A 23934-nucleotide genomic window follows, 5' to 3' on the forward strand; every position below is an offset into this window, starting at 1 on the left:
TAGGATTCTACACTTCGCTGTTTGTACTCGGGTGGAAACTTTTCTTGGTCGTTTTACAAATCATATCTTAGCCAAATGCCTGCACCTCATTCAGCTGAAATATAGCCCTAGGCTCTGCCTGTACGATCATTACAGAATTAACTTGGTGAGTTTTGACTGTTAGAAAAGCTCTACTGAAATAACACCACCGTTTTATTAAGAGCTTTGCCAGCTTTTCATTTACTCCTTGCAGTTATGCTTTGGAGATTTAACTTTAATAGTATGAACATTACCTTGGATTTACAACTCTACAAAAGAAGCCATGGGCACAATTTACTAATATCTGGTGCTTTGAGGCATTACTTCAGTCTGCTTTTAAAACAGATTGACTTGAAAGCACTAATTGCAGACATCAAATGTTTTAAGGAGTGAAATTCCACCTTGAGCATAAAAGCAGGATTTTCAACAGGAAATATTTTTAAGATAAATGCTTATACCAATGGGTTTTTATTACCTGTCTATTTCTGCATGACTGTCCCAGGAATTCCTACTAAAGTGATGGAGAACATGAGGTCATGTTACCAATATAGGTATGCAGTTATACTGAAGTTTGTTCAGGGATCTTTGGTATAAGAAATGCGTATTTTGGGTTTGATGTGAGTTGAGTGCAGAATGTGCATATTCACCGGTCACTATATGAAATCCTTTGGATAGCTTCATATTCAGCTTGGAGACTATGCATATTGATCAGGCAATATATACACTATTCATTCTGTCAGTTTGTGCACATTCTACGTTCGGCTCCTGTAAGCTGCAACATATGCAAGCTGCCAAACATTCCAGTCTTCGGCTAGTAAGACCCTGCAATTCACAGGTATAATCCAAGCAAATTATGTTTCCTGGCTGTGATTGATTGAACTATTGCTTTCTGAGGCCTATTCCACCCCCCCCCCCCTCCGCAAGCCATACGTGTGTGCCATACATGGGAAGCCTCGTAATGTGTGTTTTAATTGGTAACTGCATTATCACATAGGTAAGATATGAGAGCTGCAGGAGGACTTTGGTAATTGAAGGCAACCAATTTTGTTTCTGCTTTAAAATACTTAAATATGAAGCCGCCTTATAGAGAGTCAGATCATTGGCACATCTACCAAAGTACTTGCAGTGGCTCTCAAATATCATTAATAGGGAGGTTTTTCCCAGCCCTGCTCTGCGATATTCTTTTAAGCCAGAGATTCCAGGGATTGAACCTTGGACTTTTGGGCCATGCAGACCTTATTGCTTCTGCTACTGAGCATAATGTGCTATATACTACGTGCTACACTATGGTATATTTATAATTTGTCAGAAATACATCAGCCAAGAAGCTATCATGGGGATTGTAAATTCTTAAAGGGTACGTTGGTTTCTGTAAGTTCAGTATCTATCCCAAATGCTTGCTTAATAAACCAATTTTTAAAATAGCTCAGATAGGGGTATACATACTTATGATTTCACTTTTAGTCCTTTGCATAGTACTTCTATATTTATAAAGCAATGTTTTGAAGCAATCCCAAGTTTAAGGGAAAGTATTTTTGTAAGTGTTGCAGTTTAAGTCCAAGAAATCCTTTTCACATAAGTCTAAAATGCATTTATGTTTTGGCTTGAATGATTTGTCTGAAATACAAGACGCTAATGAAAAGTGCACCTTGGTGAAGTTTATCCTAGCCATCAGTGTTGTAGCATGTGCTGTGATCAGAACTGAAGTGATATATTGGAAGAAATTCAACCATAGGACTAACCTTGTGACCCCAGAAGAAACTTGTAAAGGCTGCAGCAGGTTTACTTACTATTGTTGCCTTTTCTTGTGGTGTTTCAGCGTAGAGCACTCCCAAGGAAATATTTCTGCTTTTGTATTTGCTTTGTACTGTTGGTGCCTTAGTCATGTACCCCAAACATCCCGCACAGCTAATTTTAGTTAATGGTAAGATTTAAAACCTAAAACAAAAGCAAAATTTTATAAAGGTTTTCTGTATGTTGTTACATTATAACAACTAAACGTTTATATTGTGTGACAGATTTGTGATTTGTTTATTATAATATGTACAGAATGACTGTGAGTAGAAAAGGTTTATATTTCATCTTCTGTTGATGTAAACGTATATACTTTTTTTTAAATTAAATGTCTTTTTAGTATATGCCATCTGATTCTTGTACAAACAAATGTGAATAAATCATTAAATTGTGATCCTGGATTACCAAAGTAAGAAAGTATTGTGCATATGTAGAATGAATCTGGCAGCTGCCTTTCTTTCACAACAACACCAAAAAAACCCAAGAACAAAATGTTAATTGAGGACACATGAAGATATTGTATTAAGATTTTCAGCACCCAAGTTAAAGCTGATTCTCTTAATTAACTTAAATCCATTTTTGCCTAAGTAATAAACTAGCACTTCCAGGATTTAAAAATAGAAAAAGTAGTATAGTCCACTACTTATTATGCTCGGGTTAAGCTATTTACCAAATAACCCTGTGCTGAGGGACGGGGTGTGGGGTGGAATATGCTGCCATTTTGCTTGCAGAACAGCCACAATATCCTGTGTGCTCTTCCCCTTCCTGTGCTAACAACTGCTGGAACAGCACAAAACACCAGGCACCCTCCCAGTCTCCATGGAAGCACTGTCAAAGCCAGCAAAGTAGGAATTACCCACGGAGTGAGCTGAGAAATGCCTGCCAATGCACACCACTGTGTCACAACCTGGTGACACAGCCAGCAAGTGGCCAAGTCTCCAGGCAGGGGTTTGAGTCCCTTTTGCTGCTCATGAGTACCATTTTGGAGCATAATATGCAAAAGGAAAAGACAGCTCACACAATGCCCACATCACTTCCTGGGCAGGGGACCTGCAGCCAACCTAGGTGCACCCTCTTGGGGCAATATTCAAGAGCTGAGGGGGCGGGGAGACATTCCACCCCCCACTCCATAGCATGGCAGCAATTGCTAATTGCATGGCATGAGGAATCTTGTGTCATGGAATCGATCCAGAGTAGATTCCAGTGTATAGTTAGGAGAGTAACAACTTGCAATATGCTGCAGGATTCCCCACAAATGGACCAGAGGCAACTGCATTTCATCCAGCAGAGCTTTAATTACTACTGAAGGCAAATGAGCATAATGGTCACAAATCCAATACAGTGGTACCTCGGGTCACATACGCTTCAGGTTACAGATTCCACTAACCCAGAAATAGTACCCCGGGTTAAGAACTTTGCTTCAGGATGAGAAGAGAAATCGTGCTCCGACGGCACGGCAGCAGCAGGAGGCCCCATTCGCTAAAGTGGTGCTTCAGGTTAAGAACAGTTTCAGGTTAAAAACGGACCTCCGGAACGAATTAAGTACTTAACCCGAGGTACCACTGTACATTCAGGATTGGCACTGTCCATAAGAAATTCAGTTGTGTCAGACTACACTTAAACTTACAGTAACTTCTATTAAGTCTAAACCTTGACACTAACCATACTATGTACAGAACACCACACCAGAAAGAAAAGAGATAGAGAAAGTGAAACCCAGGCTCCTCCTGGCCTATACAGTGGTGCCCCGCAAGACGAATGCCTCGCAAGACGGAAAACTCGCTAGACGAAAGAGTTTTCCGTTTTGGAGGTGCTTTGCAAAACGAATTTCCTATGGGCTTGCTTCGCAAGACGAAAATGTCTTGCGAGTTCCTGCGGGTTTTTTTTTCTCTCCCCCCCCCCCTTTTTTCTAAGCCACTTATCCGATAAGCCGATAAGCTGCTAAAAGCCGCTAAACCGCTAATAGTGCTAATCCGCTAAGCCGTCAATGGGCTTGCTTCGAAAGGCGAAAAAATCGCTAGACGAAGAGACTCGCGGAATGGATTCTTTTCATCTTGCGAGGCACCACTGTAATTATAGTCAGCATGAGCTTGACAGAAGAGATAACAGGACCAGTTTAAGCCAACTGTACTCAGCTTCTCTGAAGGAATAACCCAAGCATCAAGAAGTTTCTGCTTGTTTCTTTCACACACAGAAGCTTCCAGTACCCTCTTGAATTAATTAGAATAGGAAAGATCTCTACGCATCAGATCAATACTTTCTGTACTAAGAAATGCAAACTGACAATCTGGTCTTCCGACGTCATATTACACCTCCCACCTTCCTGACCATTGGCTGGGGCCAAAGGGAGTTGGGAGCCCAACCCACCTGGAGCACCACAGGTTCCCCACTCCTGGCTAACACTTCGCATGTACAGGTGAGGGGTTTGAATCCAGGGTACCATCCCACCCTAGGAAAGGGGGGGGGAGGGACCTGAGGGCAGGTGCTCCTGAGCCAATCAGGAAGAGTGCTGCATGGGCCAACTGCCTTTCCCATGCATAGGACAGCCAATCCCTTCCCCTGACAACTCACATGACCAATCCACCATCACCCTTGCTATTTTGCCTGACTGGCCTTTCTTGGTAGCATCCCTGTCTTCCAACTAACTGACTGCCTCATGCGCTGTAACAGCAGCAGCACCCATTCTGCTTGTCCATCCTGAGACATTGCCTACCTCACAATTCAGACTAGAGAACCCTTGCCCTTGACAGTTCTAGCCATAGGGCAGCTGAAGCCAGATCATACTAGAGGGAGGAGAGGAGACGGGGATTACTGTCGGCCCCACCCTAGCAACAAAGAAATTGTGTGGCAAAATTAAAGCCTTTACCAAACATATGAAGGGCATCCTAAAAGGAAAAAGAAAAAGTGTGGAGTTCCTGCACAGTTACTCCTGTGCATAGGGCAGCAACAGACAACACAATAACAGGTGTAAAGTCCCTTCGGGCTCCAGTTCCCCTGGTATAGGAGCATGTTTGCCTCACTGTTACAGAGCCTGCAAGGGTCTGTAGAAAACACAGCATCTAAAAACTCAGTAACAGTTTAATAAAATAGCAACCAGGGGATGGTCTTTACAGTAGAAGACCATCAGGTATGGGAGAATCTCTGGGCCAGGGATTCCAAAGTCCATGTGCACTGAAAAGAGGCTTTTTTCAGATTCTGCAAGAGAGGGGAATTATACCTTTAAAAAAAATTGACCCACCTCCTTGAGAAAAAGAAGTGGGAGGCTAGCCATATTCCTACCATATTCTCCTCCTACAAGCCTATCTATAGGAAGGAGTTAAGTCTATAGATGAGGTGTGATGAATCTTCGTCCCTCAAGCTGTTGCTGAACTGCAACTCCCATCCTCAGTGGCCATTGGCTATGCTGGCTGGGACTGGCTGGAGTTGTAGTTCAGCAATATGTGGAGGGTCAAAGGTTCAACAAACCTCCAAATTATTCTACCACTGGCAGCTTCCATCTCAGGAGAACCACAACTGACTGACTGCAGGCTAGCCCAACATATCTTGAAGTGGGTCCTAGAAACTTGCGTCCAAAGCATATAGCCTAGTTTTTCAGGTTCTCCCGTCCCAAGAGAAACCTACTGCATCACTGGTGGCAAAAGATCTATGTGAAAAAGTCCGCAATCACATGAACTTGGCAATTTGCTAATGAAATTGCAAAGCCCACTGAAAAGCATAGAACGGGGAAGGGGAACCTTTGACCCTCCAGATGTTGCCAAACTACAACTCCCATCATCTGTGGCCATGCTTGCTGGGGCTGATGGGAGTGGAAGATCAGCGACAAATGGAGGACCAAAGGTTCCTCCTCTCTGCTGTAGACCTGATTCCTGTTCCTCCTTATGGCACAAGTTTTCAAAGGGAAAAAATAAGAGATTAATAGATATGAAAACATTCAAGATGGAAATATTAGCTCCTCCATGGCTGCAGCTGTATCCCCAGCAGACTCTAATGCCTATAGACTTAAAAGGATGCCTGCCTACATTGCTACCAGAAGCTATAGCAGAAAAAGGAAGCAGCAGTGTGGAAATAATAATCACTGTGCAGATCTATTTTTAAGCTGCTTACACTGCTTGTTTAGCGGGTTGTCACCGGCATGTGAACCCTGCAGATTACAATCGCTCTCCCAGCTGCGAGAGAGGGCACTCAGCTTGCAATTGTTTGCTTTTAGAAAGTTGATGCTGCCACCCTCTTAAATTGGCTTTTAAGACAGGCAGCCAGCCAGCAATGCACACTGCTTTAATATAATTCTGTGAAATGCATGAAGGTTCCCAGTTGCAAAGAATCGGGACTCGTGTGGGTCTCCTGACTAGCTCAAACTAGGCTTCTTGAAGTTAAAAAACTGCTCTGGTTCCTTCTCTCACACTTCAAGTGGTATGCTGGAGCTGTGCAGGAAGACTTAGAGCAGGGCTAGGCAACCTGGGGCCCTCTCCTGATGTTTCTGAACTCCAGCTCGCATCATCCCTGACCAATGACCCTGCTGGCTGGGGCTGATGGAAGCTGGAGTCCAACAACATCTGGAGGGTCATAAGTTCTCTACCACCTGACTGTGACCCTGGAAGAAGAAGAACGGAGGCGGTAGCAACCCAGCTGAATTCTGTGAGGCCTTTGTGTGTTCGTTGCTGGTGGTGGATCTCTGCAGACTGTGGAGCCAGGTGCCATGGAGAACAAAGCAGGGGTGTGTTCCTCCAGATGCTCCTGAAGTATCACTTGCACCACCCTTTGGTCATGCTGGCTGGAGCTGATGGAAGTTGGGAGTCCAACAGCACCTGGAAGGAAGCCATCCCTGGACTAGAGGCTGAGTCACATGTAATGCCCTGGTATTCTCATGCAAGTGGTAGAGTCACCATTTATCCATCACCAAAGAAGACGCTGCTTTGCCTGTATATACTCAGTTTATATAAGAGACAGTTTTAGGGGGAGAAATAGCCATAATTTAACTTGAATTGCAACAGGTTGTAATCAACATTAGTCCTGTTCAGAGTACATCCATATGATGCATTGATTACAGTGGGTCAGCACTGAGTTGGCTGCAATAAAAGGACATTTCACTGTAATGTCCTGGGTGCCTGCTCAGTATGCTGTCTAGATTCTGATTGCTGATGGACATCTTCAATGATTCTGCTTCACTCCTTTCTTAAGGTTCTGGGCTGGACAGTTCTCCAAACAGAGGGCTGTCCTCTGTAACAGAAGGCATGCCGGCCAGCCTGGCTAGCAGTCTACTCGCTTGAGTAGCGTCATGTGTGGAGTGAGCAAGACAGTTAAGCACAGCAGCGGTAGCTATTGCAGTTTTTCTGCTATTAATTCATGGCCCATCACAAAAGGCTTGTGGCTTCACAAATATTGTACAGTGGTACCTCAGGTTACATACGCTTCAGGTTACATACGCTTCAAGTTACAGACTCCGCTAACCCAGAAGTAGTGCTTCAGGTTAAGAACTTTGCTTCAGGATGAGAACAGAAATTTTGCTCCGGCGGCGCGGCAGCAGCAGGAGGCCCCATTAGCTAAAGTGGTGCTTCAGGTTAAGAACAGTTTCAGGTTAAGTACGGACCTCCGGAACGAATTAAGTACAGTGGTGCCTCGCATGATGAAAAGAATCCGTTCCGCGAGTCTCTTCGTCTTGCGGTTTTTTCGTCTTGCGAAGCAACCCTATTAGCGGCTTAGCAGATTAACGCTATTAGCGGCTTAGCGGCTATTAGCGGCTTAGAAAAAGGGGGGGAAGCGAAAAAAATCACGAGACTCGCAAGACGTTTTTGTCTTGCGAAGCAAGCCCATAGAGAAATTCGTCTTGCGAAGCGCCTCGAAAAACGGAAAACCCTTTCGTCTAGCGTGTTTTTTGTCTTGCGAGGCACCACTGTACTTAACCCGAGGTACCACTGTACTCATCATTAGGGACGAGTCAGGGCCAAAAGAAATGTGACCCAGAAGACATCCATTATCAGGTCTCCTAAAGGGGGTCCCCCCCCCCCTGCTCACACAGTCCTTAGCAGAGATGAGGCACATGGGAAGCTGCCTTATATCAAGTCAGAGCAATCGGTCCATCCTGCTCAGTACTGCATACACCGAGTGGCAACAACCTTCCCACTGTTTTTGGCAGAGGACATTCCCACGTTTACCTGGAGATGCCTAGGATTGAACCTGAGACATTCTGCATACAAAGCAGATGCTCTACAACTGAGCCATGCCCTTTCCTAAACTTGTGGTCCTCTGTGGTTAAACAATAACTCCCATCTTTGCCGACCATGAACTATATTGGCTAGAACAGATGGGAAGCGGAGTCCAACAACAACTGGAGAGTTTACAGGATCCCTAGCCCTGGTTTAAAGCAACTGCAGAAGGATGGTTTTTATTGCAGCAGTGGTGCTGGAAAATGCGTCAGACTGCTCACTTGTTAAGATCTTCTCTTGGAACCCTTCACAAGCTGCCTCTAAGTTGCAATAAGGAAGGATACAAATAGATTGTCCTTTCCCCATGCCATTATCCTGATCTAAATCACAACCCACCCACCCCTGAAGCTTCCTAAACCATGGGTAGGCAAACTAAGGCCCGGGGGCCAGATCCAGCCCAATTGCCTTCTAAATCCGGCCCGCGGACCATCAGCGTGTTTTTACATGAGTTGAATGTGTCCTTTTATTTAAAATGAATCTCTGGGTTATTTGTGGGGCATAGGAATGGGAATTCAAAATATATTCCGGCCCCCCACAAGGTCTGAGGGACAGTGGACCGGCCCCTTGCTGAAAAAGTTTGCTGACCCCTGCTCTAGACTCAGTTTGTAAAAGGACACATACTTTTATTCCCTGCCCCCCCCCCCAGTGGGAGTACTGGCAGGAGAGAGGGTGGGCAGGGGGTTGGGGGGGGATTTAGATCAGGAAAATAGCACAAGTGGAGGAAAGCTTCAACATCCCCTCCTCCAGTAGCACTGCTCTAATCAGAATTGGAGCCGCTCTCCACAAGTGCTTTAAAAACCGTGAAACATGTTGCAGCATTTAAGGGCTTGCGCAAACTAAAAATTAGAAAATGTGTTTGCAAAAAAAAAAAAAAAGGAGAGGGAGGAAGGAGGTCTAGAAAGTAAGGAAAATAGTAGCTGGGTGAGGTCACTGGCTTGATGGCTATTTGCATACTTTTGCTCACAGATGCTAAATTTAAGAGCCCCCATTATACAGAATTGTCTCCTCCGTAAACAGGTTCTGCTTGCAGCAGCAGCTGCAAGGATAGGTGCAGCCGTGACATCCAAATAAGGAAAACTGTGTTCTCTGTACATCAGAAATGGGTTCTAGTTGTTCCGAAGGCTGCTTCAATAAATGCAGAGCTATAATTACAGCATATAATTAGATGAACCAGAATCCTTTGCACTAGCACCAGAGGAAATGGTTTAGGTTGGAGAAGTACGATGTGGGAGACTCCCTTCAAATGCCTGTTAGTTTTGGCTGCTAGAAGTCAATGATGGTCTGTGACTCATCTGAGTAGGGCATGATGTATGTCATCGTTCCCCCCCCTCCAAGAAAAAATCTCCAGACCTGGCCCTATTGTTAGGAAGAGAGAGGCAGTCACCTCGGGTGGCAGAAATGGGAAGTGGTGGGTATGTGGTGGAGGGCAGAACTGTGTGTGCCACGTAGCCCACCCTGTACCTCCTAGGCTAGGATGCTGCCTTCTGGGAATGTGGTCCTGTCCACAGTCTACTTAACAAACAAAAAACCAAAAACCTGAGATATTTATTTTCACATGCTGTGTACAAGCAAGTCACTGCTATTCAGCAGATAATGCAATGAGCAGATATAGAGAAATGATGCAACAATGATAATTCAGCATCTATAAGTGGGAAAACAACAAAAGTAATACACATTTAAAGGGACATGGGTGGCGCTGTGGGTTAAAACACAGAGCCTAGGGCTTGCTGATCAGAAGGTCAGCGGTTTGAGTCCCCGTGACAGGGTGAGCTTCCGTTGCTCGGTCCCAGCTGCTGCCAACCTAGCAGTTCGAAAGCACATCAAAGTGCAAGTAGATAAATAGGTACCGCTCTGGCGGGAAGGTAAATGGCATTTCCGTGAGCTGCTCTGGTTCACCAGAAGCGGCTTAGTCATGCTGGCCACATGACCCGGAAGCTGTACGCCGTCTCCCTTGTCCAGTAAAGCAAGATGAGCGCCGCAACCCCAGAGTCAGCCACGACTGGACTTAACAGTCAGGGGTCCCTTTACCTTTACCTTTAATACACATTCATCCCTCACTTCCCTAGGGTTCACCTGGATAGATTGGTGGGGGTACTGTCGCCATTAAATTGTCAGACTTGGGAATTGGAACAATATCCAGTTTGCATCTTTTATTCCCATCACAGAACTAAAATTCCCAGAGTTCCCTAAGAAGAGGGAATGACTGCTAAACCACTGTGGAAATCATACCTCTGTGACAGGGGTGCTAACTCCTGAGGATCCAACTCTTCCCCCCCCCCCAATATTTTGGGGAGGACACTGCCTCCCCAATTTTTTTAAAAAAACTGGGTTGAGCACAGAGCCAAGCACGGTGTGGCTTCAGTGTGTGGCTCCTTCTCCTCCTGCCATGGAGCGTTAGGAGGGGAAGCAGCCCCTGGCTTGTGGTGGCAGCAGGAGGAGGAGGCGGAGCCACTGAAGCCACGCTGCCACTGCGTTCAGCTCCGCCCTCGGCTCCTCTGACATCCTGCCATGACATCAGGGCGTTGCACACGCAACATGGGCACCCCCAATCTCCCTCACAAGTTGGCGACTCTGCTTAGCACCCTTGAAAAACTACAGCTCCCAGGATGCTTTGGGGGAAGCCACAACAGTTTAAAGTGGTATGAGGCTGTTTTACATGCATAGTGCTGATGAGGCCCTACTTCCGTCCCCATCCTCCTTGCTGCCGAATCCAACACTGAGCCTGTGAGCTGTTTGTAAGTAAGGAGGCAGGCAAGCAGGGGCTGGCGAAACAATGCCCCGCCAGCCTTGAAAGTGGGCATCTCCTTCTGGAAGCACTGGCTTGGCTGGCCTGCTTTTTAAAAGAACTATTCTAGGGTGGATGTCAGAGCGAGGTTACTTGCGAAGGCTGCCTTGCCAACAACAAACAACGTGGCTTGTGACATCTGCGGGGCAACAAAGAATATAATGTTTCCTTGCGAGGGACAGAATGTTGGTGGTTCTGTTGGTCGTTGGTGCGTCTGCAAGGCCATTAGCTACAGGATAGCAAAGTGCAGCAACCCTTTGGCACAGCTCTGGATGCAATAATTATATGTTTAAATGGTTTGAAACGCCACCAGCTTTTTTTCGCCGCCGGCTGGTGAGATGGAGGGAGAGGCGGAAGGGGGGGGAATGCATTTAATTTATGGCCAGAGAGAACAATATAGAAAATCTGTTGCTGTGGTGGCATGCTATCTTACCAGTCCGTTGCCTGCAAACAGGAGATAGGCAGTTTTTCACACTACTAAGAAATTGTCAAAGGGAGGGGTGGCAGAAACGGGGGGGGGGGGACATCTTTTTTTATTTACAGACTTGCTTACTCAGAAGCAAGTCATTCTGTGTTCAGTGAGGACAGCGGGAGAAATGCGACTCAGTTTGCATTTGTAGGTGAACCCACCTTGCTAATCCACACTTTCCAAGCCAAATACCAAACCAAAACACAGCCATCTTTGGAGATCCACACTTCCCCAAGTTTTGCAGTGCAGTTCTTCAGCCAAGCATGGGGTAATGTATCCACTGAAATGCATATATTAGTGAAAGTAACATGCATTATTCTGGAAGAATTGCTCTGAAAAAATGTGCATACAGTATTAGGCAAAACTGCATGCAAACATGTATATTAGGAGAAATTTGTATTAAAATGTGGGTGGGTTTTTTTATAAGGACTTAAAAAAAAATTGCAGACTGATATGGAAACAGGAGACGTGAACTTAAGGCTGAAAAATGAGAAGCTGAAATTGACAGATTCACCCATCCCTAATGGTCAGTGGGAACATACTCCCTGGTAAGTGTGGACCTTTGGCTGAATGTGAATTGTGAACCCCACTCGCTTCTGTTAATTTGCCCTTGTTCAACTAATGCTCTCCCATGCTTTCTCCTTCCTAAACCAGATGATTCCCTCTGCAATCAATGCAGCTCCCCTAAAGCACAAGTAATCTCTGGATTTAGGGCCACTTTGATCTGTGGAACTGGCACTGCTAAAGGTGCCACATGATACTCGTTCTGCATTGGTAAGAAATTGATCTTTTTGTGCACCTGCACCTGGGAACTCCCTGTCCATTGACATCAGGCAGGCGCCTTCACTGTCCTCTTTCCGGCTCCAGCTAAAAACTTTTTTGTCTAGCCAAGCTTATCCAGACACACAGAATATTGAGAGGCATTTTAATCTGGCTTTTAGCTTACCATTTATTTTAATTATTTTTAAATGTTTTATATACAGTAGTTGCTTTAAAATGTTTTTGCTGATAATTCTATTGTTTTATTCTCTTTTTACAAACTGCTCTGAGGCTGTTGCTTTGTTAACAATTAAACGATGTAAAATTCTTGTGGAACAAAAAAAATTAAATTAAATTATCAGAGTTTAATACCACATTCCAGCCAGGTCCAAAAATGCTCAAAGAGGGTATAAAGTAAGGCCAGGGAGGGGTGTGATCAGGGGAGAAGGTGGGTAGCTGAGGTGAAGCTGTGGTCTAAGGAGATTATTGAGGGTCAGATATGTAGGCTTGGATGGCCATATCTAGGCCCCAGGCCTGAGGTTCCCCAAGCCGGCAGTAAAGTATAGTCAACCAGTGCTAGGCAAAGTAAAGGTAAAAAAAGGTCAAGGACCCCTGGACGGTTAAGTCCAGTCAAAGGCGACTATGCGGTTGCGGCGCTCATCTTACTTTCAGGCCAAGGGAGCCGGAGTTTGTCCACAGGCAGCTTTCCAGGTCATGTGGCCAGCAGGACTAAACCACTTCTGGCGCAACGGAACACCGTGACAGAAACCAGAGCGCACGGAAACGTTGTTTGCCTTCCCGCCGTAGCGGTGCCTAGTTATCTACTTGCACTGGTGTGCTTTCAAACTGCTAGGTTGGCAGGATCTGGGGCAGAGCAACAGGAGCTCACTCAGTCTTGGGGATTCGAACCACTGACCTTCTGATTGGCAAGCCCAAGAGGCTCAGTGGTTTAGACCACAGCGCCATACTTGGCAAGTTATGGGTTGTAATATGGCTGGCTGCTGATGAACCTATCAGAGTCGAAAAGCAGCATTCTGCACTAGCTGCAGTCTCCAGGGAAGCCCAATGTAGAGGGCATTGCAGCAATCTAAGCAAAAGTTTACAAGAGCATGCAGCAGAATGGCAAGGCTATCCTGGTCCAAGAATGACCACAGCTGGTCTCACCAGCTGGAGTTGGCACCAGGCCCTCTTTCCCACCTGGTTCTCAAATGGTAGTACTGGATCCAGGAATACCCACCCCCCAACTATGAAGCTGATGCTCTTAGGAGGAATGTGACTCCACCAAGGGCAGGTCATACATCCAGTTTCGTGTCATGAAAACCGCCCATCAGTATACCCTCTGTATCGACAGGATTCAGCTTCAGTTTATCAGCCCTCAACCAACCCATTATTGCCTCCAGAGCTGTTGTTAGACCCTCCTTCTATGATAAATGCTTGCCCATTAAAAAACCCTGGTTGTAGACGAATTATTTTTGCCTATACAGTGGTACCTCGGTTTTCGAACGTAATCAGTTCCGGAAGACCATTGGAGTCAGTGGAAGCCGCGTAGCGTGTTCAACTTCCGTGGTTTGTTCGAAAACCGAAGCATTTACTTCTGGGTTTTCGGTGTTCAAAAGCTGAAACGTTTGACTTCTGAGACGTTTGAAAACCAGGATAGCACTGTATAATGATTTATCATTTTTAGCAGACATACAAAAAAAAAAAAAAGACACAGGAAATTCCACCACAAGATGGAGCCACCGTAATACTATATCTATGCATGATGGCCTATTGCTATAACCATGTTGTCTGGATCCCACCAGCAAGACATGTCGTAGTACAGTGGTACCTCGGGTTACAAACACTTCGGGTTACAGACTCCGCTAACCCGGAAGTAGTACCTCGGGTTAAGAACTTTGCCCCAGGATGAGAACAGAAAATGCTTGTCGGCGGCACAGTGGCAACAGGAGGCCCCATTAGCTAAAATGGTACCTCAGGTTAAGAACAGTTTCAGGTTAAGAACGGACCTCCGGAATGAATTAAGTTCGTAACCAGAGGTACCACTGTATAGAGAAAGCAACAAAGAGTATTGAGGCACGCTAGAGAATAACACGTGGGACGCAGGTGGCGCTGTGGGTTAAAGCCTCAGCGCCTAGGGCTTGCCGATTGAAAGGTTGGCGGTTCGAATCCCCGCGGCGGGGTGCGCTCCCGCTGCTCGGTCCCAGCGCCTGCCAACCTAGCAGTTCGAAAGCACCTCCGGGTGCAAGTAGATAAATAGGGACCGCTTACCAGCGGGAAGGTAAACGGCGTTTCCGTGTGCGGCTCTGGCTTGCCAGAGCAGCGATGTCACGCTGGCCACGTGACCCGGAAGTGTCTCCGGACAGCGCTGGCCCCTGGCCTCTTTACCTTTAGAGAATAACACATCTATTATGGTATAATATGCTCTCAGCCCCAGCCAGTGTGGCCTAAGTTCAGAGGGTTGCATAGGAATGCAGGGGAGATAGGATGTTGCCTTATACTGAGTTTATACCACTGGTCTGTCTAGCTCAGCAGTATCTACACTGACTGGCAGCAGCTCTCCTGGATTTCGGACAGAGACGCTCTCCAAGTCCTACCTGGAGATGCTGGGGATTAAACCTCGGACCTTCTGCATGCAAAACCGATGCTCTACCACTGAACTATGGCCCTTAAGAAACCACGTTGGCCCTACGTGGTCAGGGATGATGGGAAGTGGACCCCAGACTATCTTCTACCGTCTTCTTCCCAGAACGCCCTGCTAAAAACTCTCTTTTCCTGTCAACTCACACCCATTTACCCTGACAACTTTCCAAACTCTGTTCACAGGGCAAGGGGGAAGGACAATTCTCTTGCATTGCGATGGCTCTCAGTGGCCCTGTATTGTTTCTTAATGTCCATAGCTTGGCCAGGTCATTTTGCATAGGCGAGCCCATGAATTCCTCTATAGCTGGGATTTCTAGCTTCACATCCCAAATAATCAAAATCCTACCGTTTATTAATTTATAGGGTTTAAGGGAGCCCCCCCCCAAAAAACCTACTACAGTGGTGCCCCGCAAGACAAACGCCTCGCAAGATGGAAAACCCGCTAGACGAAAGGGTTTTCCGTTTTGGAGGCGCTTCGCAAAACGAATTTCCCTATGGGCTTGCTTCGCAAGACGAAAATGTCTTGCGAGTTCCTGCGGGGTTTTTTTCCTCCCCCCCCTTTTTCTAAGCCGCTAAGCAGCTTATCAGCTGATCCGCTAAGCCGCTAAAAGCCGCTAAGCCGCTAATAGCGCTAATCCGCTAAGCCGTCAATGGGCTTACTTCGCAAGACGAAAAAACCGCTAGACGAAGAGAATCGTGGAACGGATTCTTTTTGTCTTGCAAGGCACCACTGTACAACAATATCTACTGTATTTAATGATCCTTAAAGATCACAGCCTTCTCTGAAATTACTGGGCTCTTTTTAATCTCACTGCTCAAGACTCTGATTCACTCTTTGAATATGTAAACAGGGGAAGAGGAATCTGTGGCTCTCCTGATACTTCTGGTCTTCCGCTCCCAACAGCCCTGGTAATTGGTTTCGCTTGATGGGGCTGATGGGAGCTGGAGTGCATTCGGAGAGACTCTGATTTCCCAGCCTTGATATAAGCCTAACTAATCAAAGGTGAGCTCAGGAGTTGTTATTCCTGGATTAGAGCCCATGTAAACCAGTTGCTGATAACTGCAGGAGGGGAACTTGCTCTTCTTAGGTCATTATGGCGTGCCAAGTATTTTACCTAAGTCCTGTTTGGAGGAAAGGCTGTGTGCATGGGAGTATTCAGAGGGTGGGAGAGAGCAGCTGTCTCCCCAATCAAGTAAATAAACAAAAATACTTAACTAAAAATAGAAATTGCAGAAATATTTTGACAGATTTTTCTGAGCACTTGGGAACAAAAGAAAGTCATTTAAAACAACTGTTGTTGAGACATTTCATTCTGAATCTGATAGACAGAGCCAGACAGAGGATAATGACAGGTGGGCACCTTGTCTCCCTAACATAAATCCTGGCTGTTGCCCATGGCTGTGCCCTTTAATCTGAATGGCAATTGAACCTCCTCTGCTTTATTTATAAAACTGCCTTTCACCAAAAATGGTTGCAGGGTTTAACAACAAAAAATTAAAAGGTAATGTAAATCATAATACAAAATAAACAAAAACATATTTTTTTTATTCTAGTAAAGTACATAAGTAACAACAAAAATGACTTAATCCTTCAGACTCAAAGCTTGACAACAAAATGTAGGTTTTTACCTGACACCTAAGAGAATAAAAAGTTAGGTCAAAGTCATTCTACAGATGCAGGCTCTTCCGCAGGCCCGCACAGAACTCTCATTTAACACAGAGACCACCGAGAGACCGTCTTTCGTTGATCTTAACACACCATGTTGATATTGGAAGTGTTAACAGGACCCCAGGCTATTCAGGGCTTTAAATGCCAACATAAGCCCCATGAATTGAGCGTGGAATGTAGGGTTATTGATCATTATGAAGTGGTCCAGCATTAAATGAGAGTGTAGTGAATTAGCAAAGAAGAGCCTTCGAAAAGGTCTCAAGACCCCTTCCCATGCTGAGTGGCGCATCCTTCTTTCAGGGGAGCCACTGTGCATGTGGTAAAGAGTGACATCATAAGTGCTCACAAGTAGGGCTTTTAAGTCATGTGCATCAACCTACCTCCCCATAGTATGGGCATCCTGAACCTGCCGTCAAGTCTTCCCGTAATGTTTTGGCCGTGCATTGCTTGGCATAGGACACTGTGGCTGTGGAGATTCCTAAAAGTAAAGGTGAGGAAAGCTCTTTTAATTATGCCGAATGTATATGAAGCTAAAGATGCATACTTTATAAGGCAACAGAAAAGTAGCTAACTTCCTGCTATAGAGCATGTCGCCAACACTGGTGCAATGGTCCCTTTGAGGGCTTTTTTTCTTAAAAAAAAGCTTTTGTACTGCTGAATTGGTTATAATTGTTTCATCATGGATGTTTTAGTTGTATTTTTTTTATTTGTTATTATTTGATTGCTATATGCACACTTTCTGTGCTATACAACATCTCTAAATAAATAAATAAATAACATTAAAAGGTTACAAAGTCATAATCTTGCAGATTAAAAACCGTTACCTGTTCCAGATGTTTATTTTCCTTACATTATTGAGTTACACTTCACATAAGGGGGCTTCTTAATGCATCAATGTGGCCATGAAGGGGAAATGCATCACCAAAAGGTGCTGGTTCGTATAACATTTGCATATGCTAATTTATATGCATAGCTTTACATTTTAAAATAATTCCTTTTGTTTAAATATAAACTTCTCCAACTTCAACTATGTAATAGCAAGGAGACAACACAAATCAGGAGTTGGGGGCTTTGTTTATGTAGCCAGTTTCACAAAATATTTTCTCCCAAAGAATCCTGGGAATTGTAGTTTGCCTCTCAAATAGCTATAATTCCCAGCACCGTTAACTACAGTTCCCATAATCCTTTGGAGGCAGTCATGAACTTTAAATGTTTGGCGTGAGCGCAGCCTGTGTAATCTTATGCTTGACTATGTAAGAAGGAAGTCCTTACTGTGTCCTGTGTAGACTTATCCATGGGAAAGCATGCATAGGATCGTAGCCTTACAGTGCAATCCTATTCCAGCCTATTCAAAAGTAAGTCCCTTTGGCTGCTGCCTAAATTAAATAAACAAAGAGCAAAATACAGTGGTGCCTCGCAAGACAAAAAGAATCCGTTCCGCGAGTCTCTTCGTCTTGCATTTCTTTCGTCTTGCGAAGCAAGCCCATTAGCGGCTTAGCGGCTTAGCGCTAATTAGCGGCTTAGCGGATCAGCTGATAAGCGGCTTAGCGGATCAGCTGTTAAGCGGCTTAGCGGATCAGCTGATAAGCGGCTTAGCGGATCAGCTGATAAGCGGCTTAGCGGCTTAGAAAAAGGGGGAGGGGGGAAAAAACGCAGGAACTCGCAAGACATTTTCGTCTTGCGAAGCAAGCCCATAGGAAATTCGTTTTGCGAAGCACCTCCAAAACGGAAAACCCTTTCGTCTAGCAGGTTTTCCGTCTTGCGAGGCATTCGTCTTGCGGGGCACCACTGTACATTACTTCTGGTGGTGGGCCGTGAAAATTTGTGCCCCAGGTTTTTTTTAGATATCTACCCATGTACTACCTGAAACCAGAGGTGCACATTGGTTGCCAGATGTGACTTTTTTCAGCTCTTCACCCCCACTATAAAGATTTTACCTGAAGGACATCAAGTTGATGAAGGTTAGCAGACAGGGGTCCTCTTCATCAGATGCACCATTGTTCTTTAATTACCAGTTTATCTGGGAAGAGGGGGGGCGGGGTAAATGAAGAGGCCAGAAGGAAAGGATATAGAGAAGTACAGTCAGTGATAATGATTAAGAACAGCCATTCAGGGAAAGCACACAAAACAATTGTGTCGAAACAGACATCCTGGTAACAGCAAGGCAATTAACAAATGTAGTGTGATAAAAATCCACAAGTGAAAGCATTGAACCTTATGATTAATTTATGTATTGGATTGATATATAAAAACACAACCAAAACACTCAACATCTCTCCCTCTATATTATATATTACAGCAAAAAAGGACAAAAACTGACAATTCAATTTGAGCCTGAGAAGTTTACAGAATAATCACAGCGACTCTTCACAAAGGCTTTGGTAGGCGAAAACAATACAAAATACTCCTCTGGAATTTGTCTCCACATATTTCCTTGACAAAGAGAAATTACTGGTTATCTTGCTATGATAAATCTTTAATAAAAGTAAAGGAAATTATCTGAATGTGTTGGGAATCCACAATCAACTTTGTTTCTATAACAACCCAAAGTATTAGCGTTTGCGGACTTCATCAAAGCATGAATTGTTATCCTTAAGATTATCTGCACAAATAGTTGCCAGCATAGGAGCCAACTCCTAGGGGCCAAGGTCTCTTTAGCCCTCCCAATAAAATATTTGATGGGACCGCACCATCAAAGTGCAATAAATAGCTCATCAGCTAATTAACACGTGATGTCATTTAAAAAAAACAACTTTACCCATATTATTTATTTATTTAAATTTGTATACCGCCCTCGGTAGATCTCAGACAGTTCACACAACATAAAAATACAAGATAAAAACCACACAAAATATGTATTTATCTATGTATTCTGCATCATTACTGCATTCCGCACACGCCGCCCTTTGAAACAGCTGCAACGTTGTTGTTTTTAAGAAAGTGGGGGAGGCTATGACTCGTGATTGACAAGGTGCTACGGCGGCGGCAACATCCCACGTCTATTATTGTCTATTCAGTACTGTATTTATATATTCATTTAACGGCTACAAACTCCCGCCTTTCCCAGCGGCGCATGCGCCTTGCCTCAAAGTCCGCGCGCGGGCCAAACGTCGCCGTGCTGCCCCCCCCCCCCCACGGCCCACAGCGCTTATTAACGGCAGCGCGCAATTAGCTGCGCGCGCGCGCGGGACAGAGAGGGCTAAAAGGGGGCGGAGTTGTTTTTTTTTTTAAAAAACCCACACAACCCAAAAGAGCGTGTGCGAAGCAGGCGGGGGGGGGGGCGGGTTTAAAAACCACGAATCCACGTTTTTTTTTAACGGCGGCTCAGGAGCCTCAACTGCGCGCGCACCAAGTGTGGGGCGGAGTTAAGAGAGAGATTGGGAGGTGGGGGGGCGGAGAGGGCAAGGCAAATCACGAGTCTTTCGCGTCGAAGCGCGCGCGCTCGAGGAGGGGGGGGGAGGAGCCAAAACGCGAGCGTTCCTCCCCCCACCCCCACCCCCACCCCCCACTCCCGCTCCTAATAAATTAACGACAGCGCGCGTGCGCCTTGGGCTGAAGTGCGCGCGCGAGCAGAGGTGGGCGGGGAGAGAGAGAGAGAAGGGGGAAGAAAAAGCAGAAGAGTCCAAGCAAAACAAAAGCCGGGCGAGGGGGCGGGGCGGCGTTAAAGCTGAGGGGGGTCGTGAAGGAGGAGAGAGTGGCGGCGGCGGCAACCACGACGACACCGGCGACCGAAGGACGAGCACGATGACTTCTCGGTCGCTTCTGGGCCCTGAGGAGAGCGGGGGGGCCCGGCTCGGGAGCAGCAGCAGCAGCAGCGGCGGCGGTTGGAGCTTTCTATGACCCCCCCCTCTCTCCTCCCTCACAGGAGACACAAGCCCACCCAGCCCGCTGCCCGCCTCGCGTTGGGTCATGGTCGGCAGCGCTCGCTGAGGAGGAGGCGGCGGCGGTGGCGGCGCGACCCTGGCCCCCCCCCAGCAGGTAGCCACTCTCCGCCTCCACGGTCGCTTCGTGCTCCCCTGCCCCCTTTTTCCCCCCGGCTGGGACGAGGAAAGAAAGAAGAAAGGGCGACTGGGCTGTGTGTGAGTTGGTGTTTGGCGGGGGGGGCGGGACATCTCGATAGGGTGGGGGATACGCTCCCCACACATTCCAGTGTCTTGTCTCCCTCCCTCCCCCTTCTCTTTCATTCCTCCCCCCCCCCAAAAAAAAAAAACCACCTGAGGATTGTGAGGAGTTTAGGTGTAGTTCTTCCTGGAAGGGTTGTTACTGATGGGGGGCAGGATCAGTTTATATTTGGGGTGGACTTAGCTTTTCTCCGCCCCAACATTTGTGATCCAAGAGGTATTTTTTTGGGGGGGGGTGAACTTTGGGACTGATGACGATCCCTTTATCTGTATGGTTGCCTCTGTCGAAGGGAGGTAGGGTATCCGGTCAACTTCTTTATTGACTATCTTTTCATATTCCCTGGAGGTTCAGAGGCGCTTAAAGCAACTTTCCAAAATGATGTTTGTTGTTTGGGCGATGATATCCTGTCTCTAAGTAAACCAGCCAAGGCTGCTAAAAAAAAAAAAAAGAGGATTTCGAAAATATGAACAGGCTACAATTCTACAGCTTATGTACTCAAAATCCACACTCAAGTTAAGTGGGACTTATTCCCAAGGTGTAAGTATGTAGGATTGCAGCCTAGGAAGACAGCAACAGTCATACAAAAGGACTGGGAAGCAAATTGCATTTAGATAATGAGCAGCTGACAAACAAAAGTGTTATAAAAGTAATTCAGAAAAATATTTCAAAAATTACTCTGGGAATAGTGATGGCCTTGACTAATACTTATTAATTTGCTAATAACAGCAATGTTTATATTCTATTGCATCCTCTTGGCAGAGGCAACTTACAGCAATTTCAACATCATCTGATCTCTTGGAGCCTCTTAAGATGAGAACCTTAAATAATGTGGTCTGTTTGGCCTGAGGAGAAAGAATTATTTTATTTTTAAAAATTTCCTCAACTTAGTAAGTGATATTATGAGCCTCATACTAGTCCTTGAGTGCTAGATTTATTTACTTGAGTTTTTTTGGTGTCCTGTTGTGACACTGAAAGTTTAGAATGGCTAAAACCAATTTTAGTGGCATCTGTGGGCCTCATGTCTCTTCCAAGGGCTCACCATTAAAAGATAAATAAATCCTGAACAAAAAAAGAGAAACCTCCAAGACATGGAGGAAAAGAATAGTTGTTTTTCTATTTGCTGTAGAAGGAAAAGAATTGTGCATCCTTGAGAAAGGTCTGATCAGAGCTGCTAGCCAGGGACTCCTGTTACCAGTTTGTCTCAAATGGAAGCCCAGTTTCTTAATAGAATTACTATAGGTGAGTGTGTATTGGAATGTACTCTGCACAGGCTCAGAAACCCAATAGCATGCACTTTAATGCTTTGTGTGTTCTAGAGTTTTTTTCAGATTCAAATTTAATCACCAGTTTGCATATACACAAAGGCTCCACTCTTCCTTCTCCCTTGTCTGAGCAGTCTGAGAAAGGAGTGCAGGGGGATTTGGCTTTTGCAGCCTGTGGAGGTAATAGGGGACACAATAGCCTCCATGAGGGTTTTTTGTTTACTTGAAGGTTTAGAAAGAAATTGTTTTGCAAGGTGGGTGTTGTTGTTTTTAATTAGCGTGTTACCGAGAGGGGGACAAGAGCTTATCCTAGCCAATTCAGTTCTGTAATCTTCTGTATGCGTCGGTGATTTAATTTCCTTCTCATGCTCCGCACTCCCTTTGCCCCTCCATCTTTCAGGGCTGCGCACCACAAGGGCGGTATGTTTACCCCTGATCATAGCATCGCAGAAATTCCCTACAAGATGCAGGCGGTCCTTGAGCCTGTTATCTGGGGCAGTAGAACAGTAAACATCTCTGAGTCGGTTTTGTGTCACTCTGCCTCCGCAAGCTCTTTGTCGGTTTGGAGCTGGGATGCGGGGGGGGGGGGGGCGTTTTGTTTGCTGCTCGGATTCGCACATTTTTCTATGACGATCGTGCTGAGCAGCTGGGGGGGGGTCGTCTATACGTGCCGCCCCTTCTGCAGTTTCTTGTGGTTTTGGAGCCTGCTAGGCTGCTATTCAATGGCTCGAACAAGTAAGCTCCAGAGGTAAGGGGATTTTCGTTCAGCTTCAGCTGCAGAACCGGATCTGTTTTGCTTTGCTTTGTTTGTGACTGCATGCTGGCTTGCTCTTTTCCGTCAGCCCTCGAGGCTTTTTCCTCGCCAGATCTTTCGCTTTCATTGATTTAACCGCAGAAAAGAGAACTTGCCCTTTCTCCCCCCTCCCCTGTCGGTTTCGTGGTGGTTGGAATTCGAAGCAAAGTGGAACTGGAATTCTGGCTCGAGCTGATCGCCCTGCGGCTGGACAAGGAAATGAAGGTGGAAAAACACCTTTCCTCCCCGACCTTGTGCCAGAACTGGACACCCCCCATCTTGGGCAAGTCGAAGCCAGCGTGCTTCGCTGCGCTCTAGGTCGACCCCACCGGGGGCGCTCAGACACTGTTTGTAAACAGTGCCAGAAAGTGAGCCGTTTGCAGCCGCCGTTGGCCTTTTGTTTTGATCCACCGGGCGCGGACTGGCTGTGGCAGGGGCTGGCTGCTGCTGCTGCTGTTGTGGGTAGGCTGGCTGGGACTTTGCTGCTGCACGTCCGTTCATCTCCCCTCCCCTCCTCCGTGCTGTAATGTCCAAAGCAGACTGGAGGTGCATGTTTATTTTTAGAATGTTGCTTCTCGCAGTGCCCTTGCCTTTCTCCATGAAAAGTTGCCTTTTCCACAAGGCTCCGAACCCATTGTTTCTACACTTCAGAGGAAGAACAGGCAAAAGAAAGGGTAGGAGGAGATGTTTTGGTTAAAATCAGAGCAGGCAGTGATGTTTTGCTTTGTGGTCTGAGTGTGTAGTGAGGAGTTTTCAACTCCACTAACAACAGCCCTTGAAAGTGAAGATCAAATCTGCACAAGTCTTTTGTCTCTCTTTATTTTAGCATTGTTTGAAGTTTAGTAAGAGTGAGGTCTGTTAAATGGTCTTATGGAAATGTGTTTTCACAGAAGCCACTTTAGCACTGTCTACAATGCAGCAACATCTATTTCTATGTACTGTATACATTTGATGCAGTCTGGATTGCTGGTGGATCAGAAAGGTTCTTTAGCGTTAACAGACTTCATGGGAAAGTCCAAGACAGGAAAACAAGATTGATCTTTCTGAGTTCTTGGTTACTGTTAATGGGGGGTGGGAAGCAACTTAGCTTCAGTAAAATGAACAATTAAACAGCTACATTTTATGTGTCTTACATAACAAATCTTAGGGGTTTTAAACTTAGCAAAAACCAACTGTGCATGTTTCTTCAGAAATAAATACTTCTCTGCTTATTTCAGCTTACTCTCAGATAAGTATGGATAAGGTTATAACCCTGATTTTTGTAGTTCATATTTAATAGAAGGCCTTTTAGTAGCTTGGTAAAAACGTGAATGAAATGAAGGCTTGTTATAGTACAAAACCTCTATAAATATAATGTATGAAATAGCAGTGGGACATACTGTATAGTAGAATCAAATGACCTGTTGCTTGTGTTCCTGAT

The 23934-nt window shown here is 45.6% G+C and overlaps 1 protein-coding gene and 1 long non-coding RNA gene across 7 annotated transcripts in view; one reads left to right on the plus strand and one right to left on the minus strand.

Moving 5' to 3' along the window:
* LOC307205068 lies at positions 1-19486 on the minus strand. 4 transcript variants are annotated; one of them, XR_013833816.1, is made up of 4 exons: positions 19422-19486; positions 18275-18357; positions 16718-16815; positions 1-1956 (listed from the first exon to the last, which is right to left on the minus strand). It is a non-coding gene; the product is annotated as an uncharacterized lncRNA (long non-coding RNA). The 4 variants fall into 4 exon arrangements; XR_013833817.1 differs by lacking the exon at positions 19422-19486 and adding an exon at positions 19358-19412; XR_013833818.1 differs by lacking the exon at positions 19422-19486 and adding an exon at positions 19096-19327.
* Positions 16732-23934, plus strand: part of YPEL1 (yippee like 1) — a 25509-nt gene continuing 18306 nt past the window's right edge. Inside the window, exon 1 of one of the 3 annotated variants that reach the window (XM_079957323.1) lies at positions 16732-16827. The gene's annotated coding sequence lies outside the window, so the exon portion shown is untranslated. Of the gene's footprint in view, positions 16828-20374; positions 20421-22011; positions 22470-23934 lie in introns of those variants that run through there. The other 2 variants (XM_079957322.1, XM_079957321.1) reach the window with 2 other exon arrangements.

This window comes from Podarcis cretensis (genome assembly GCF_951804945.1).
Source record: "Podarcis cretensis genome assembly, chromosome: 16".
NCBI lineage: Eukaryota > Metazoa > Chordata > Lepidosauria > Squamata > Lacertidae > Podarcis > Podarcis cretensis.